General features: G+C 43.8%; 1 pseudogene; it reads right to left on the bottom strand.

Annotated features, from left to right (window-relative positions):
• Positions 1–76: 76 nt before the first annotated feature.
• LOC140717842 (uncharacterized) lies at positions 77–12,772 on the bottom strand (annotated as a pseudogene).
• Positions 12,773–19,967: the final 7,195 nt, after the last annotated feature.

Raw genomic sequence — 19,967 nt, 5'->3', positions numbered from 1 at the left:
AGTCTGGGCTCGGTTTTCCTCTCATGTCCATGTCCGCACTCGTTGTTCCAGTCAAGTCCAAGTCCGTGCATTGTTTTCATGTCAAGTCAAAGTCCAGTCTTGGTGTTCTGACAAGTCCATGTTCAGGCTCTGTGTTCCTGTCAAGTCCAATTCCTGGCTCTGTGTTCCGTTCAATTCCAAGTCCGGGCTCTGTGTTCCGTTCAATTCCAAGTCCGAGCTCTGTGTTCCAGTCAAGTCCAAGTCAGGGCTCTGTGTTCCGTTCAATTCCAAGTCCGGGCTCTGTGTTCCGTTCAATTCCAAGTCCGGGCTCTGTGTTCCGTTCAATTCCAAGTCTGGGCTCTGTGTTCCGTTCAATTCAAAGTCCGGGCTCTGTGTTCCAGTCAAGTCCAAGTCCGGGCTCTGTGTTCCGTTCAATTCCAAGTCCGGGCTCTGTGTTCCGTTCAATTCCAAGTCCGGGCTCTGTGTTCCGTTCAATTCCAAGTCCGGGCTCGGTGTTCCATTCAAGTCCAAGTCCGGGCTCTGTGTTCCTGTCAAGTCCAAGTCCGGGCTCTGTGTTCCGTTCAATTACAAGTCCCGGCTCTGTGTTCCATTCAATTCCAAGTCCGGGCTCTGTGTTCCTGTCAAGTCCAAGTCCGGGCTCTGTGTTCCATTCAATTCCAAGTCCGGGCTCTGTGTTCCATTCAAGTCCAGGTCCGGGCTCTGTGTTCCATTCAAGTCCAAGTCCGGGCTCTATGTTCCTGTCAAGTCCAAGTCCCGGCTCTGTGTTCCATTCAATTCCAAGTCCGGGCTCTGTGTTCCATTCAAGTCCAAGTCCGGGCTCTGTGTTCCTGTCAAGTCCAAGTCCCGGCTCTGTGTTCCAGTCAATTCCAATTCCGGGCTCTGTGATCTTGTCAAATCAGAATCGGGGCTGGGTGTTCCTGTCAGGTCTATAGCCGGGCTCTGTATTCCAGTCACGTCCAAGTCCAGGCTCTGTGTTCCAGTCAAATCCATGTCCAGGTTCTGTATTACTTTCAAGGCGAAGTCTGGGCTCGGATTTCCTGTCAACGCCAAGTCCGGGCTCCGTGTTCCTATTGTTACGTACCCGTGACACGTGACAGTGGTACCCTTGTCACGTGACTGAGGTTGAAGTTATACTGGATTTGAGGTAATGGTCTTGTGATGGTGGAGTGATGTCATTTTCCCTCCAGTAGAGGTCATGTGACAGTTTTTTTTTACAGTGTATAAAAGGAGGACCCACCCTGTCAGGTGGGTCAGTTGGTGGCGGGATGTGCCAAGCTGACTTCATGTCCCTGCGTGATTTAATGTTATGACGCAGTTTAGTTGAAAAATGAAGTTTTATATAATGCCTAAAGTTTAAAAATGTCATTGCCAGCGGTTTCTTTGCTGGTGGAGAGTGAAGATAAGAATTTTGAAGATAAAAATCGAGGAGAATCGATTTTCGACGGTGGATTGGTTACGACCTTATTTGATCCTCATTCGGAAGGATTTCGTTGACTGTTCTCGTGTTAATCTCCGCTGGGATAGCGGGAGATTGAGGACGGAGTGTGGAAGAAAGGTCAGTGTTTTTTTTTAAGCCGTTATATTTTATAAAATTCTTCGTGGGAAAGTTCGACGCCGGGGAATCGAAGGACATCGACGTGGAAGAGAATTTAAATCGCCTTAAAAAGTCTCTCCATTTAAATGGACTGTGAGCTTTTGAACTTTCGGCATACGGCTTTAAAGAACTGTTTTCTTTTGGCATACTGCTTTAAAGAACTGTTTTTTTTTCAATACCGCTTTAAAGACTGTTTGATCTGCAACGCTATTAAGATCTGTGAATCTGCCGCACAGCGGCTGAGTTCCGTTTAAGCTAATGCTTGTTTAATTTTGGGGGGTTGGTTTTCAGAGTTTAATAAAGGTGTTATTTGTTATGAAAACCCTTGCCTAACTTATATATATTTATTGTTGCCTGAATACGTAACATAATTATGGAGGCTACGTCCGGAATTGGATCGTTTGAGTTAAATGCTTGTTAACTTTTGAATCGGTGTTTTGGTAACGGGGACTGCTCGATTCTTTTGTTTCATTGGCTTGTGAGTGGTATTCGGCAACGATGAATATTGATGAGTTTCTGGATTCGCCAGACGCGGATTTGTTAGCGAAGGCGAAAAAAACTGAAGTATCTGAGATTGCTAATAGATTACAACTTAAAGGTATTTTGAAGACTGCATCAAAAGCTGTAATACAGAGAAAAATCGCATCACATTTTGTGGCTTCGGGTGATTTTGATGAATCGATTTTAGAATCGTTTCCAATAAGTAATCTGGAGATACAGTTGCAAATTGAACAAATGAAGTTGGAACAAAGTAAAGCAGAATTGGAGCGTTATAAATTGGAATCTGACCAGCAAAAGAGAGAGTTTGAATATGCAATGATGAATTTAAGGTCTGACAATCAGTCTTCTGATTCTAAAAAACCGTTTGTTGCTAGCCAAGAAATTAAATTGATCCCTCCATTTAGTGAAACAGAAGTGGAAAGATATTTTTAACATTTTGAAACTATTGCTCGGATGTCAGAGTGGCCGAAATATAAATGGTCAGTGTTGTTACAGAGTGTGATTAAAGGCAAAGCACAACAAGTTTACACAGCTTTAACTGCTACGCAAGCATTAGATTATGATATTGTGAAAAGGTACATTCTCAAAGCATATGAATTGGTACCAGAAGCATATAGGGAAAGATTCAGGAGTTTGAAAAAATCTGTGGAAAAGACTTATGTGGAATTTGCCTATGATAAAGCTATGTGTTTTGAGAGATGGGTTTCTTCTAAAAATGTAAATGAGGACTATGATACATTGGGAGAGCTGATTTTAATGGAGGAATTTAAAAGAAGCATTCCTGTTGAAGTAAGGACCTACTTAAATGAGAGGTATACTGATAAATTGCAGGACTGTGCTAGACTAGCTGATGAGTATGTTTTAATCCATAAGAACAAATTTCCTCAGGGTAGAATTTTTAAGATGAAAAATAATATGGAGACTCAAGGTAAATCAGAAATTAAATCAGAGGTTAATGAGAGAGGTAAGGAGGAAGGAAAACCTGTGAAGGAAAGACAGTTTGCTCTTATTTGTAACTATTGTAAGAAGCCTGGCCATGTAATAGCTAACTGTTTCAAATTGAAAAAGAAAGAGAAGGAAGCAGTTCCAGATGCTTGTGTGCAACGTACTGAAGCACCTGTAAAGTTACAGGGTTTGGTAAACACAAATGAGGATTTGTTAGAGTCTGACCAAGTTAGAAAGGGATATGATCATTTTATAACTGAAGGGTGTGTATCCTTGAAATAAGGATCTACTCCGGTGCCAATAAAAATTCTTAGGGATACTGGAGCTTCTCAATCACTGATGTTAGATAGTGTGTAGAAGTTTAATGAAGAGAGTGATACTTGTGAGGTAAATTACATAAGAGGTGTTGGAAGTGATTTTATGCCTGTACATTTACATGAAGTAAATTTAAAGTCAGGGTTAGTTACAGGATTTGTTAATGTAGGATTACAGCATAGCTTACCTGTGAAGGGTATTCCTTTATTGTTAGGTAATGACTTGGCAGGTGGACAAGTTTTTCCTGAAGTGCATTTGACAATGGAGTCTAAGGAACCAGAGATGAATTCTAACACAGATTCTTCCTGTGTTGTGACTAGAGCTATGGCTAAAAAGATTGATGTGCAGGATGAGGTTGTTACTCATGACTGTTTAACTCAGGATTCGAGTTTTGAGGATGTGTCAGAGCCTTTCTTACCTTCGTTGTTTGAACAAGGTTCTGGGAGTAAGTCTGACTCTGAAGATTTATCTCTGTCTGGGAAGGAGATGATAGCAGAGCAGAATAGAGATCCTGAGATTATAAAATTAAGGGAACAAGCTTTACTAGGTAGTGAAATTGAGAAGGTGTCAGTAGGATATTACTTGGAAAAAGGAGTGTTGATGAGGAAGTGGAGGTCGCCTACAATTCCTGCAAGTGAGGAATGGAATGTTGTTTATCAGGTGGTTGTTCCTAAAGTTTATCTGAATGAGATTTTGACTTTAGCTCATAGTGTGCCTTTAGGTGGACATCAAGGGGTAAGGAAAACTGTGGACAAGATTTTAAAACATTTTTACTGGCCTGGTTTAAGAAAAGATGTGGCGATGTTTTGTAAGACGTGCCATACTTGTCAAATTGTGGGTAAACCAAATCAGGTTACACCAGTAGCTCCATTACAACCTATTCCAGCATTCGGTGAACCGTTTTCTAAAGTTATTGTAGATTGTGTTGGTCCATTACCAAAGACAAAAACTGGTTATCAGTATTTGTTGACTATCATGTGTACTTCGTCTAGGTTTCCAGAGGCAGTACCACTTAGGAATATAAAAGCTAAAACTGTGACGAAGGCTCTTATAAAATTCTTTACTTATTTTGGATTGCCTAAGGAAATACAAACTGATCAAGGCAGTAATTTTATGTCTGGATTGTTTAAACAGATAGTTTATAAATTGGGAGCTAAGCAAATCACTTCGTCTGCATACCATCCAGAATCGCAAGGTGCCTTGGAGAGGTTTCATTCTACTCTCAAGAATATGATTAGGACATATTGTGTGGAAAATGAAAGTGACTGGGATGAGAGTATAAACTTAATTTTATTTGCAGTAAGGGAATCGGTACAGAATTCTTTAGGTTTTAGTCCATTTGAACTTGTGTTTGGGCATAGAGTTAGAAGACCTTTAGCTTTATTGAAGGAACAGTGGATTAGTAAGGAAGTGCATACTAATTTGTTGGACTATGTTTTGAAATTTAAGGACAGGTTACATAAAGCTTGTAGTTTAGCCAAGGAAAATTTTAAGTTGGCTCAGGAGAAAATGAAAACTTGGTATGATAAAGAAGCTAGGTTGAGGATGTTCAAGCCTGCAGATAAGGTGTTGGTTCTTTTCCCAGTGCAGACAAATCCGTTACAAGCTAGATTTCATGGTCCTTATGAAATTGTGTCTAGAATCAATTATGTGGATTATGTAATAAAAACTCCAGATCGTAGAAGGTCAACACAACTTTGCCACATAAATATGATTAAACCATATTTTGAGAAACAATTTAATACTGTGACTGTTGTGGTTGGTGAGAATGAGTTTGATTTAACTGGGAACATGATAGATGATTCATCTGACTTTCATTCTAAATCTAACATTGTTTCTGTTAGGTTACCTAATTCGACCATTCTGGAAAATATGGATGAGAAATTAGCAGATTTACAGCTGGAGCAGAAACAGCAGATGAAGGAATTGATTTTTAAGTATACGGATTTGTTTCCAGACGTTCCGAGAAGGACTACTATAGCTTCTCATGATGTAGATGTTGGAGATACCAAACCTATTAAACACCATCCATATAGGATGAACATGGAAAAATGTGAACTTGCTAAGAAAGAAATTAAATACATGTTAGAGAATGATATTATTAGACATTCTAACTCGAATTAGAGTTCGCCATGTGTTATGGTGCCAAAACCTGATGGTAGTATTAGGTTTTGTACGGACTATAGGAAGGTGAATGCTGTAACGAAAACAGATGCATATCCAATTCCTAGAGTAGATGATTGTGTAGATAAGGTTGGAACAGCAAAGTTCCTTACAAAGATTGATTTATTGAAAGGGTATTGGTGTGTTCCATTAACGGACAGAGGTAGAGAGATTTCTGCACTTGTAACTCCATCTGGGTTATATGAGTATAATGTTCTTCCATTTGGGATGAAGAATGCCCCAGCTACTTTCCAGAGGATGATTAACGCTGTGATTCAGGGATTGAAAGATACTGATGCTTATATTGATGATTTAGTGACAGGAAATGATACTTGGGAAGCACAAATAATTGCGGTGGAGAAATTGTTTGAAAAGCTTTCAAAAGCTAACTTGACTATTAATTTAGCTAAGAGTGAATTTGGACATGCCACTGTGACTTACCTTCGTTATGTTGTAGGTCAAGGTAAGGTAGCTCCTGTTCAGGCAAAAGTTCAGGCAATTTTAGAGATTCCCACTCCGACGGGGAAAAAAAACTCTAAGAAGATTTTTGGGAATGGTAGGATATTATCGAAAATTTTGTAAGAATTTTGCTAATGTGGCCCTTCCATTAACTAACCTTCTGCAGAAGAATGTGAAGTTTGTGTGGACAGTGCCTTGTCAGGAAGCATTTGAAAAATTGAAAACAATGATATGTCAACAACCTGTGCTTAAGGCACCTGACTTTGGAAAAACTTTTTCATTAGCTGTAGATGCTAGTGATGAAGCTGCGGGAGCAGTATTGATGCAAAGGAATGAGGGTGATGAGGTTGATCATCCAGTAGCTTACTTTTCTAAGAAATTTAATAAGCATCAAAGAAACTATTCAACAATAGAGAAAGAATTGTTATCTCTTGTTTTAGCTTTGGAATATTTTGAGGTATATGTTGGTACAACTCAAAAAACACTTATTGTTTACACTGATCATAATCCGTTAGTTTTTCTGAGTAAGATGAAAAACAAAAACAGAAGATTATTAAATTGGAGTTTGATGTTACAAGAGTACAATATTGTGATAACTCATGTTAAAGGTAAAGGTAATGTGGTTGCTGATTGTCTATCTCGATGTTGAATGTACAATGTAATATTTTTTTTGGAGTGTTTTTTATTGTAACACTCCTACTGCATTGTATATTGTGTATGTTATATAATTTATACATTTGTTTTTCTTGTAAGTAATTGTTAAAATTTTTGTTCTTGTCAGACCAAAAATGTTTTTTTTTTTGGAGGGAGGTGTTAGGTACCCGTGACACGTGACAGTGGTACCCTTGTCACGTGACTGGGGTTGAAGTTATACTGGACTTGAGGTAATGGTCTTGTGATGGTGGAGTGATGTCATTTTCCCGCCAGTAGAGGTCATGTGACAGGTTTTTTTTACAGGGTATAAAAGGAGGACCCACCCTGTCAGGAGGGGCAGTTGGTGGCGGGATGTGCTAAGCTGACTTCATGTCCCTGCGTGATTTAATGTGATGACGCAGTTTAGTTGAAAAATGAAGTTTTATATAATGCCCAAAGTTTAGAAAGGTCATTGCCAGCGGTTTCTTTGCTGGTGGAGAGTGAAGATAAGAATTTGGAAGATAAAAATCGAGGAGAATCGATTTTCGACGGTGGATTAGTTACGACCTTATTTGATCCTCATTCGGAAGGATTTCGTTGACTGTTCTCGTGTTAATCTCCGCTGGGATAGCGGTAGATTGAGGACAGAGTGTGGAAGAAAGGTCAGTGTTTTTTTTTTGGCCGTTATATTTTATAAAATTCTTCGTGGGAAAGTTCGACGCCGGGGAATCGAAGGACATCGACGAGGAAGAGAATTTAAATCGCTTTAAAAAGTTTCTCCTTTTAAATGGACTGTGAGCTTTTGAACGTTCGGCATACCGCTTTAAAGAACTGTTTTCTTTCGGCATACCGCTTTAAAGAACTGTTTTTTTTCAATACCGCTTTAAAGAATGTTTGATCTGCAACGCTATTAAGATCTGTGAATCTGCCCCACAGCAGCTGAGTTCCGTTTAAGCTAATGCTTGTTTACTTTTGGGGGGTTGGTTTTCAGTGTTTAATAAAGGTGTTATTTGTTATGAAAACCCTTGCCTAACTTATATATATTTATTGCTGTCTGAATACGTAACACTATCAATTCCAAGTCCGGGCACTGAGTTCCTGTCAAGTCATTGTCCGGGCTCTGTATTCCAGTCACGTCCAAGTCCAGGCTCTGTATTCCAGTCACGTCCAAGTCCAGGCTCTGTATTCCAGTCACGTCCAAGTCCAGGCTCTGTATTCCAGTCACGTCCAAGTCCAGGCTCTGTATTCCAGTCACGTCCAAGTCCAGGCTCTGTGTTCCAGTCAAATCCATGTCCAGGCTCTGCATTCCTTTCAAGGCGAAGTCTGGGCTCGGATTTCCTGTCAACGCCAAGTCGGGGCTCCGTGTTCCTATCAATTCCAAGGCCGGGCTCTGTTTTCCTGTCAAGTCCAAGTCCGGGCACTGTGTTCCAGTCACGTCCAAATCCAGGCTCTGTGTACCGTTCAATTCCAAGTTCAGTCTCTGAGTTCCAGTCAAATCCAATTCCAGGCTCTTTGTTCCTGTCAAATCCAATTCCAGGCTCTGTGTTCCTGTCAAGTCCAAGTCCAGGCTCTGAGTTCCTGTCATTTCCAAGTCCGGGCATTGTGTTGATGTCACGGCAAAATCAAGTCTTGGTGTTCCTGTCAAGTCCAAGTCCGGGCTGGTTGTTCCTGTCAGGTCTATATCCGGGCTCTGTGATCTAGTCAAGTCCATGTCCTGGCTCGGTCTACCTTTCAAGCCCAAGTCCAGGACCTGTGTTCCTGTCACGTCCAATTCCGGGCACTGTGTTCCTGTCACTTCCTATTCCGGGCTCTGTGATCTTGTCAAATCCGAATCGGGGCTGGGTGTTCCTGTCAGGTCTATATCCGGGCTCTGTGATCCTGTCATGTCAAAGACCGGGCTCGGCGTTCCTTTCAAGGCCAAGTCCAGGCTCTGCGTTCCTGTCAAGTCCATGTCCGGGCTCTGTATTCCTGTCACGTCCAAGTCCAGGCTCTGTGTTCCAGTCAAATCCATGTCCAGGCTCTGTATTCCTTTCAAGGCGAAGTCTGTGCTTGGATTTCCTGTCAACGTCAAGTCCGGGCTCTGTATTCCTGTCAATTCCAAGTCCGGGCTCTGCGTTCCTGTCAAGTCCAAGTCCGGGCACTGTGTTCCAGTCACGTCCAAGTCCAGGCTCTGTGTTCCAGTCAAATCCATGTCCAGGCTCTGTATTCCTTTCAAGGCGAAGTCTGGGCTCGGATTTCCTGTCAACGTCAAGTCCGGGCTCTGTGTTCCTATCAATTCCAAGTCCGGGCACTGTGTTCCAGTCACGTCCAAGTCCGGGCTCTGTGTACCGTTTAATTCCAAGTTCAGTCTCTGAGTTCCAGTCAAATCCAATTCCGGGCTCTTTGTTCCTGTCAAGTCCAAGTCCAGGCTCTGAGTTCCTGTCATTTCCAAGTCTGGGCATTGTGTTGATGTCACGGCAAAATCAAGTCCTGGTGTTCCTGTCAAGTCCAAGTCCGGGCTGGATGTTCCTGTCAGGTCTATATCCGGGCTCTGTGATCTAGTCAAGTCCATGTCCTGGCTCCGTCTACCTTTCAAGCCCAAGTCCAGGCTCTGTGTAACAGTCAAGTCCAAGTCCAGGCTCTGTGTTCCTGTCAAATCCAAGTCCAGGCTCTGTGTTCCCGTCAAATCCAAGTTAAGGCTCTTTGTTCCTGTCAGGTCTATATCCGGGCTCGGTGTTCCAGTCAATTCCATGTCCGTGCTCTGTGTTCCTGTCAAGTCCAAGTCCGGGCTGTGTGATTCAGTCAGGTCCAAGGTTCAGCTCGGATTTCCCGTTAAGTCCAAGTCCGCTGTCAGGTTTCCTGTCAAGTCCAAGTCCGGGCACTGTGTTCCAGTCACGTCCAAGTCCAGGCTCTGTGTTTTACTGTCAAGTGCAAGTCCAGGACTGGAGGCCAGGCTGTACTGTACTGTACCTGAGACTGACCAGTGCGTAACGAATCCCACAATTACACACTGTATCAGAAACTGGGAGATACAAGACGAACATCACAATCCTACACTCGACGCATCTGTCTCTGGCTGTCTGTTTGCCTGTTTGTGTGATGGACTGGTCCATGAAATCCACGTTCCGGCTCACGGTCCGGTCCGTGGACAACAGACTCCTGGTCTTCTGGCTGTCCATTCTCTCATTTGTGGCTTAATGGCAGGCACCTGATTCTCTTTTGTGGCCGGGAATATAAGTGGCCCTGGGTTCGAGTGTAGGTACCAGATCGTCTTGCCCCCGTCCCCGTCTCTGTGGGGTTGGTCCCGTCGGTATCCTGTCCTCGCCTCCGTGGGCTAAGTGAGGCCGTCCTTGCCGTTACCCTACGGTGGGATCTGTCACTCCCGGTCCTTGCCTCCGTTGGGTAAGTCGGGCCATCATTGTCGGTACCATGAGGCTTGACTGTTCCCTGAACGTCCTTCTGAAGCCCTGCCGGCTCCTCACGCCTAGTTCTGTTCCTAGTGTCTGTGTCTTCCTTTTGGGTCCACCCTCCAACGCCCGCGTTATAACAGAAACTAACCGGTCATAGAAGGACCCAGCAACGCAGATATTGTCGTCTAACTCTCAACATCTTGGATTCCCTACGGACTGAATACCACCCCAACCCTCCAAGGTCGTCCTTAGTCCTGGGGAGCCTGTTAGGTCGCCTGGAGGCTCCCATGGTGGGGGGGAGGTTGGGTGCTGTCATAGTCCGGTTCGTTTTATCCGCATTCCGGATAACGGTCCGGTCCGTGGACACAAGACTCCGGGTCTTCCGGCTGCCCTTGTCTCACTAGGGGCTTAATTGTAGGCACCTGATTCTCGTCAAAGGGTCGGGAATTTAAGTGGCCCTGTGTTCGTGTGTAGTTGTCGCCTCCGTGGGGTAAGTCGGGTCGTCATTGCCGTTACCCTGAGGTTGGACTGTTCCGTTCTGTCCCGACGAAGCCCTGATGGCTACCCACGCCTGAAGCCCTGCCCTGCAGCCTATGTCTGGGGCGTTGCCTCGCCTCGGCTTGCGTCTACCGGGAGCCACGCCTCGCCTCGCCTAACCTCTTCCGGGAAACATGCCTCACCTCGCCTCGGCTCTACCGGGAGCCTTGCCTCGCCTCGCCACGCCTCTGCCTGGAGCCTTGCCTAGCTTCGCTTCGCTTCGCCTCGCCTCTGACTGGAGCCTTGTCTCGCATCGCCTCGCCTCTACCTGGAGCCTTGCCTCGCCTCAACACGCCTCTGCCTGGAGCCTTGCCTCGCCTCATCTCCCCTCGCCTCTTCCTGGAGCCTTGCCTCGCCTCGCCTGTGTTTGGAGCCTCGACCTGTTTGGAACAGTCTTTCTGTCTCCACGCCTTCTCTAGGTATGTCTGTGTTCCATGTTCCTGTCTGTCCCTCGACTCTGTGTTCTGCGTTCCTGTTCTCGCTCGACCAAGGCTCTGGGTTCTCGTCATGTCCTTGTGCCTCGCCCAGCTCAGGAGTACCTGTGCCCAGCCCGGTGCTGAGATTAACTCGTCCTGTGCTGGGGTTCCCTTGTCCCTTCCAGGAGTCTCTAGGTCCGTCCTGTGCCTCCCCTCATCCTGTATTCACGTCTTGTTCTCGCCAGGTTCTGAAGTCAGAGCCCGAGTCAAGACCCAGGTTCTGGGTCCTTGTCCAGTCTTTGTCTCGAAGTCCAAGCCCAGGCTTCTAGTTCCCTTTTCCTTGTCCTGGTTCCTCGTTCCTTGTCAAGTCCTCCCCCAGGCCCGGAATCCTTGTCTCTTCCGGGGCCTGTGTCGTGTCGAGCGTCCTTTGTCCCTCTCTTCTCTTGCTTCCTTCTCAAGCCTAGTCCTTTTCCTGGTAGTTCAGTGTTTGTCTTGCTTTTTGGTCAACTCACAAAGCTCGCGTCATGACAGCTTGTATATGGAAAACTACAGGCAAAGAAAGCAGGGGTCAGTCCAGTGTCGCTGGTCTCAGTTCACTCTCTGTAACTAAAGCTACTGTCCTTTTTTCCCACCAGAGATAGTGCCGAGGTAATTCCCAGTTGTTCTGCTGTATTTGTCTTCAATCAACCCAATATTTGCATCAGAGACAAAGTGTTAAGTGTTTGTTCAAGCAACTGTAACAAAGAAAGTTAGTGAGGTGTATAACCTTATCTCTGGAGACAGATTGTCGGTATAAATCAGGGTAGTTTTCAGCTCCTCAGTTCAGTGTGTCTGATGGAGCAAGAACAGTCACAACCTCTCTCTGAAATGGCGTATCCGGTCATCTGGCGAATAGAGGACGTATACTTTCCTTTTATTTCAGCCTTTGGGATCCCCGGTAAGCCGCAGTGTCAGCTGTCGTGGGAGGGATATTAAGTTTAATTCCAATGTTGTGATTGATTCTGAAGCTGGTTTACACTGTTACCTGTTCAGTCCCAGTGTTCCTCATTTCAGCAATGGATTGAAAACACCGGGACTGACGATCTGAAAACAAACGGCCACAGGAACTCAGCGAATCAGTCGGCATCTCTGGAGCTGAGCGGTTCAGACAGCGTCCTTCCAGAGGTCGTGATCAGCATAGGATGGTATGGTCTCTGTGCCTCGGGTCTTGTAGCAGCAAAACTGCATTTGCGAATATCGTGTTTAGTCAGCCCGCAGAGATAATACCAATTGATTGTCTTCCTTTTAAGCGACCGGCTCTCTGATCTAGGAGCGGAATATGAAGCACATCATGGACAACACAGTGAAGTCGTTTCTGAGCCAATCGACACCACAGACGTGATGCGTCATAGTTATCAATACTGCGTAATGTATTCTATGATATCTACACCTGACGCTGTTACAGACATCTGTCTGCGGCACCGAGTTTGCTGCTGGACGCTGAATTCCTCTCCGCTGCTTCCCTGTGATGGAATCAGTGGGAGACGTTCTGTCTGTCTGTGAGGTTGTGCGCTGTATCTGTTGGATGAAGTCAACGTTCTGTTATAAGTTCATTGAGCTGGCAAACAAACTCAGGGAATGCTGGAAACACTGAGCCCCAAGCAGCTTGTCATGAAAGAGAAACAATTTAACAATCGTGTCAGGGTTCTCTCTGAGAGCAGTTCTGAGGACAGATACGTAACTGTTATTCCTCATATTCTGTTTTACCTGGGTGAGTGTTTCCAGCATTTCCTGCTATTGCTCGGAACTTCGGCTGTTCGGTCGATGCCACAGATCGCCATGGAGGTTGATGATTGTCGAATGGAAGTGTCCCGCCATCAGCGTCTCGATTTATTAATTTCACCCAGACGAGACGCAGAAGGCGCCGGCAGAAAAGTGTTCCATCAAAGATTGACTCCCCAGAGGTAGTTACCCAGTTTTAGCTTTTGCTGCCACTTCACATTTCGGCCATCAGTCAGGAATCCGTATCCAGATCATACTGACTTTATTTTTCTGTGTAAACTCCTTCTCTCTCTCCGCCAGCTCTGCGTCCTCTCTGGACCCTCCCACCGCTAAATGCAGAAATAAAGTGGAAATATTACAGGATCCACGAAAACTGCTGCATTGGCTTCTGCTCGGTATTTTCTCAACTGGCTGTTCCCTGTCTCTCTTCCAGCGAACTTGGTGGCGATTGTGATCCTGTGCCGGGGAAAGTGCGGTCTCTCCAAATGTGTCACTCGCTGCCTGGTGGGAATGGCAGTGGCCGATCTTCTGGTCGTTATCTCCGATCCGCTGCTCTCGTGGACTGCTTCGATTTATTTTCGCCGATCCTTCCTGTTCATCACTCCTGTGTGCAGACTGAATACTTGGTTGATTTTCGCGAGCACTGTGACCTCAGTCTGGCTGACTGTCGCTTTCACCGTCGATCGTTTTGTGGCAATTTGCTGTGAGAAGCTGAAAACAAAATATTGCACCGAGAGAACGGCGGCATTGGTTATCGGGACAGTGAGTGTGCTGGCCTGTTTGGAGACTGTGCCCTGGTACTTTACAAACGAGTCAGGAGAAATAATTGATGGCGTTCCCTGGTATTGTGTTAATATACCAAGCTTCAGTACGTCTCCCTCCTGGGCGGCTTTTGACATGTTTGACGTCATTTTTACCCCTTGTGTCCCATTCTGTCTGATTTTGCTGTTCAATATCCTGACCGTTAGGCGGATTCTAGCGGCCAGTCGAGTCCGCAGGGGGCTCCGGGGACAAAAGAGTGGAGAGAATGACAAGGACCGGGAGATGGAGAACCGACGCAAATCCATCGTTTTGCTTTTCAGTATAACAGGTAGTTTCATATTGTTGTGGGGAACAATGGTGGTATTTTCCATCTTCGAGCGGATTTCAGTAAGTTATGTCTATAATTCCGTTAATGATCCCCGTTACATCACAAAACACACATCGGTAATGCTGCAGATTCTCAGTTCCTGCACCAACACGTGTATTTACGCCCTGACTCAGAGCAAATTCCGAGAAGAACTAAAGAATGCGGTGAAATACCCACTGAATCGGATTTTGAAACTCACGAAACGTTAAAAATAAATGCCTTAAATATTCAGCTGCCTTCGTGCTTCCTATTCTATAACCACACGTGGATAAATGTAAACAACGTGATGAACAGAGTTACAAGTCAAACACGAGAAAATCTGCAGATGCTCGAAATACAAAACAGCACACAAATCAGGGTGTTGATGAAGGGTCTCGGCCAGAAACGTCAACTGTGTTCTCTTTTCCACAGACATAATGCTGGAGGAAATCCACAGGCCGGTCAGCATCTATAGACAAGATTTCGCGCCGAGGCTATTAATCAGTCCCGATGAATGGTCTCGGCTCTTTGTGTGTATGGGTTGTACTTCCAGCAACTGTACATCTTCTCTCGTTCGATGTTAACTATTGAGTTGAAGTCGGCCGTAGAAAATATAGATTGTGCTCGAACCTTAAGAGGAGGTGTTGTGCCGTGCCTATCGTTAAGTCAGTATAAGAGGCTGTGAGAGGGCATTACATTTGTAGACTTTATTTCTGAAAAAAGATAACATCTGCGTCCCCCAATGAAAATGGAGGCATCAGGGGTGTTAGAACGGGTTTTCCCGTGGAGATTAAATCTCATTTATTGGGAGGTAAGTTTAAGTATGTAAAGAAACTACAAGTAGTCAGAAATAGAGAAAGGATGGAGAGTTTATCTGTATTGGTGTATTATGATGAGGTGAAGCTTCATGATAAAGATAGCTTGGGGTATGTTAGTTATAATCTACGAGCTTATATTTCGGCTCTGCTTACATGTTACAAAAGTCAGAGGTTTGGGCATGTTGTGGCAGTATGCCATAGGAAACTAAGGTGTAGTGAGTGCGGTGGGAAACTGAGAATGAAGATTGCGAATGTGTAAAGTTTAATTGTTCCAATTGCGAGAACAAGTGCAGCTCATAAAGACGTGAAGAGCTTCAGAAGGCAGCGGAGTTCAACAGTTAAATGTGTCTCAAACAAAGGCTCAGCAAAAACAAACAACCCGAATGTTGACCAAGCCAGAGAACAGAATGTGAATTCAGTGGCTGGATGTCGCATCGCAGGTCCATTACTAAATATACTTTACTAGATTATGCTGTAGTAGATTTGTGATTTTTATAAAGGATGCGGTGAATTGTAATGATCAGACATCTAGTCCTGTTGAGAAAATTAAAATTATTTCGAAAGGTGTTGAAAAGTATCTAAGCATAACTGGCATTATGTGGGAATCTGTAAATTAAGGTCGGATGGGTGGTGTATCTGTATTTCAGTCTCCTTGTGCAGGTAAATAATATTGTTAAGAAAATTGCAGAGAATGAGAGAATACTGATTGTCAAGACATTAAGAAGTTTATTTCTGATTCATCAAATTCACCCAATATGATACCCCGCTGTTTCCGCTGTTATGTATTTCTTTTGCAGGTTTACATTGTTTAAATCGTTAGGATAGTTGTTAGAGGAGCTGGGGTTGAAACGTTACTAAGACAAGGGATAGAACACAGAGTTGTGGATGCGAATGAAGTTTATGAGGTGTTGATAGTAGAAGTATTTGATTCGGCAGGTCAGGGTATTGAAGTGGTGAAACTCTTCTGGGAAGCGTTTGATTGATTTGTTGCAGAGCATATGTAGCTCTAGCTCACTGAGGGTTGAATGGTTTGGGTTTTCTAGTGCACATTTTTCACTGTTATGTTGATAATGGAACACTTTAATTGTAGAGGAATTAGTAGATATTTCGCATCATGTGCGTCTTAATAGTGGGAGAGTGTGAGATTTAATGTTCATAATAGTTCAGATGCTGTCGATTTAAATTCAGTTTCAAAATTTCTGGCTGGAGTGAGTAAGAGGGATGTCATGAGTGATTAAACAATGGAGAGTGATCATTTTCCTAAGCATCAGTTTGGGGTTACATAGGGTGCAGGAGTCTGCTCGTAGGAAGTGGAATATTGGTAAAGCAAACGGGTAGAAATTTAAGATTTTATGTGATAAACATTTGTCAGAGCTGAAGGTTGAGAATGGTACACCATTCATCATTCATCATCCTGTGGTGGAAGTGACTACTGTTAGGAAGGCTGTACCATGGTGGATGGAGGAGTGTGCAGAGGCAATTACGGGGAGAAATAATGTGTTTCGGAGAGTTAAGAAGCATCACTCTCTAAGTGATCTTTTTAAGTATGAATGGGCCCAGGCTGTTGTGTGGAATGTGTTGCGAGCAAGGTTCACTGGAGGTTTACTTGTGAGAGTATTGCGCAGGAAATTAAACTTGTAGATATTTAGGAAACGATTACGGAAATTGGGCGGAGGGGATTGATAGGATTAATAAATATCAGTATTGATTAAAGAAGGTGATTGTTCCTAAAATAGAGAAGGCTGTGTTACTGCCTCGGTCGTTTGTTGTAAATCACAATCAAGATAATTTAAGTGAAGAGCCTAAACAATGTAGGGATACGTTCTTAATTGAATACTCTGAAGTGTTGCAGGACAGTAATAGAAATGATAGCGATGGAGAGTATTCTTTGCATGAGTTTCAGAAAGCTTTTAATAGTACAGATCAGACGTTCCCTGCAAAGAACGATATATATTATTGTATGTTTAAGCATGTGGCTTACTACTGCTGAGATATTATTAATATTTGGAAATCATATTTGGAGCGTCGGCCATCTTCCCTCTTCGTGGAATATGACAGTAGTAGTTCCTATTCCGAAACATGGGAAACCCAAATAGGATTCATCTAATTAAAGACAAATATCATTAACGTCCCGTTCCGTTTGTGTAAACGCACAGAATGTATGGCAATAGAGGAGTTGAAATATATTTTGCAAAAGAGTGGTGATATAGCATTTTATCAGTGCGGATTTCGAAAGGGATGAATTATATTGGGTTCGGTTTTATTTCTGGGAGATGATATTAGAAAAGTATAAGTAAATAAATAAGTTGCAATTACAGTAGTTTTATACAGAAAAAAATATATAAAATGTTATGAGACGATTAAATTGTTGAAATTAGGAGTGAGAGGAAAGCCACATAATTTTTTGACTTTTTTATTTGTACAGTTTCGGCAGTTAAGGGTGGGTAAGGTATATTTGGGCTTCTGAGTGATAGACAATGGGACACCAGACGACAGTACATATAACTCTTTATTGTTTAATAATATGTTAATGATTTTTGAGGTAGGTACCGGGGTGTGTAAATCACTGTTTGCAGATGATGCAGCTGTTTGGATTAAAGGTAGAAAATTCATTTGAGTTGTAGATAGAATGTGATTAGTGATTAATAAGTTCGAACAGTGGGCACATAGACCAGCCGTTGATTTGATACTGTATTGTCAAACTCTTGAGTAATTGTCAGCGGTTGATCTCTTGGCATGTGACTGGATAATAAGCTGACATGGAAGCACCATATCAGGAAAATAATTGATAAATGTGAATCTTGCCTATTCTTGGGGCATTGCCGGCTCGCCACCGTGCCTCTGCGGGAGAAAGGGCGCTTGCAGAAATCCGGGCTGCTTATTCGTAAAGTCCCCTTCCAGCGCCGAGTGCTGGAGAGCGCTCAGGACTTCAAAACCGATCTCCCCTTCCAGAGCTCGGCCGTTGAGGCACTGCAGGAGACCAATGAGGCAATTAGTGCAATCCAAGCCAAGCCAGTCACCATCATGACTAGAAACATCCAGTTGACACACTGCCTCCATGGAGAGCGCACCTAGGCCTGACCTCTGCACAAAACACAACAAAAGGCTCTTTTTAGAGGTATTAACGTGGCGGAGGAAAGGGCTGTCACTTGCTGTCTCTTACACTATTGTATCCCTCTGACCTCCCCCTGTGGAACATTGCGATTGTTTAATGGGGAGTCCCAGTTCTCACACAAATTGAGGGACTTCTTTTGGTCAGTGGTATTTAATAGTTTCTGTTTAATTCACTAGAGTCTCCCATTTAGTACAAGACCCATTTCTAGCAGAGCCCACTATGATAGGTTGATGGCGACACAAGTCTTCAGACTCTTGAACTAGAGCTCTCACAGAACAACATAGTGTTACAGTATAGCGTGGTTTGCGAAGGGAGACTAGTGCATAACCTGATACCATTTAGACTGACTGATAGATAATATTCTGCACCCATTGGCCAGTCTTTTGCTTCGTTTAAATCTGTATGACATGCCTCTTTAGTTGGAGTGACAGCGAAGAGAACCGCCTCCCATCTTCTCGCTCCGCTCTCACTTTACTACAACCACCAATTGCAAGCAATTTTCTATCAAAGAACCATAATGGGACGTGCGGGCACCTTACTGAAAGACAGGCAGTAATGTATTCGGGTAGATTCTGTATCATATATAAACCCTTTCCTCTCTAATCCACGGACCATTCCTTCCCTACACTTAACCCTGCCCAGACGATTCATAAGCTCACAATCAGTTGGGGAACCTCCCGTGCTGGGCTTTGTGCTCTAAGAGCAGTTATCTCTCTCAGTGTTACCATCTCACCGTCACTCTCTCCGGGCACATGAGAAGGAACTAGGCCTTGGAAATCTTTTCTACACTCTCCACAGTTTAACCACATTTCCTTTTACGCTGACAGGAGCTGAACACAATACGGCAAGTGTGGCTATCAATCATTTGCAGCACCGTAAAGTGATATCCCAACTGATATACTCATTCCGCTGACTAATGAAGACCAGCATGATAAACCCTATTCTTCCTCACCTTGCCTACCTGTGACACCAATTTCACTTTTACTCCCCAGTCACTCCCTAATGCCCTGTAGTATGAGTTCTACCTGTCTTGTCTTTCTGATATGAAATATGGTACACTGGTCTGTATTGAAATACATTTACCGTGCTGTGGTCGGCTTACCTCACCTATCAACATCCCCTGTAATCTAAAACAACTTTCTTCACTTACTTCAAGGTAGATATACAATCCTGCGGGTAGAGGTTGGTGAACCGTCAAGGTCTTTTAGTAGCTGTAGAATTGCGGAGTCTAATACTAAGGGGTAGAAACTGAGGGAAGATGTTTAAGGAGGATTGGAGTGGCAGTCCTTTCATACAGAGAGTGAAAATTCGTGTGGAATGGGCTTCCAAGGAAGCCGTAGAGATTAGGTCAATTTCAGCATTTCTAAAGACATTTTAGTGTGTACAGACATAGGGAAGGTTCAGAGGGATATGGGTCAAAAGCAGGGAAATGGGATGATACAAAGAAAGGTGGAGGGGCAGGTAGTGTTGAGGAATCAGAGAGTCTGCAGAGGGTTAGACAGATTAGGAGAATGTGCAGAGAAGTGGCAGATGGCATATAGCATAAGCAAGTATGATATGCACTTGAGTAGAAGAAAAAATATATACATAAAACACTCTGGTTCCGTTGTCTGCGTAAATCTAGGCAAGAGAATCCCCGACCACGCGAAACGTGGGAGAATGCAGCGCAAACCTACCAAATCCCCCTGTCTGTGTTGCTGCTGTACGAGTATTTTTGTCAGCAGTGACTTTCTCTTGGACACTGGTACGGCTGATGAAGCAGCCGGGCAACAGTTGTTGTATGTGCAGTCTCTCCCAGCTCAACCACTGAAGCTTGTAAGTCGTTCAGAGTTGTCACAGGTCTCTCTTACACGGTAATTCAGATTTTGAGGATAGTATGTTCTAGGCAGATTTACACCTGTCCCATATTCTTTCCATTTCGGGATGATTGGCTTAACTGTTCTCCGAGGGATATTCAGTGACTTGGAAACGTTTTTGCATCCATCTCCTGACTAGTGCTTTTCAGTTTGCGGTTTGCAGAGTTGCCTGGAGTGCTCCTTTGGTTTCATGGTGTAGTTTCTGCCAGTATGCTGTCTCACTTGCAGTTAGACCTTCCAGAAACAGAAGTATTTTTATTACAATCAATTGTCACAACATGATAGCACACAGGTTTATATATAGCTAACAGACATCAACTAATTATATGAATTCTAAATTCTATAGGCTGCACCAGT

Source organism: Hemitrygon akajei, chromosome 28, assembly GCF_048418815.1.
Source record: "Hemitrygon akajei chromosome 28, sHemAka1.3, whole genome shotgun sequence".
In the NCBI taxonomy this organism is placed as follows: Eukaryota; Metazoa; Chordata; class Chondrichthyes; order Myliobatiformes; family Dasyatidae; genus Hemitrygon; species Hemitrygon akajei.
Note: the sequence above shows the minus strand (reverse complement) of the source record. Positions and strands in the feature narration are given on the sequence as shown.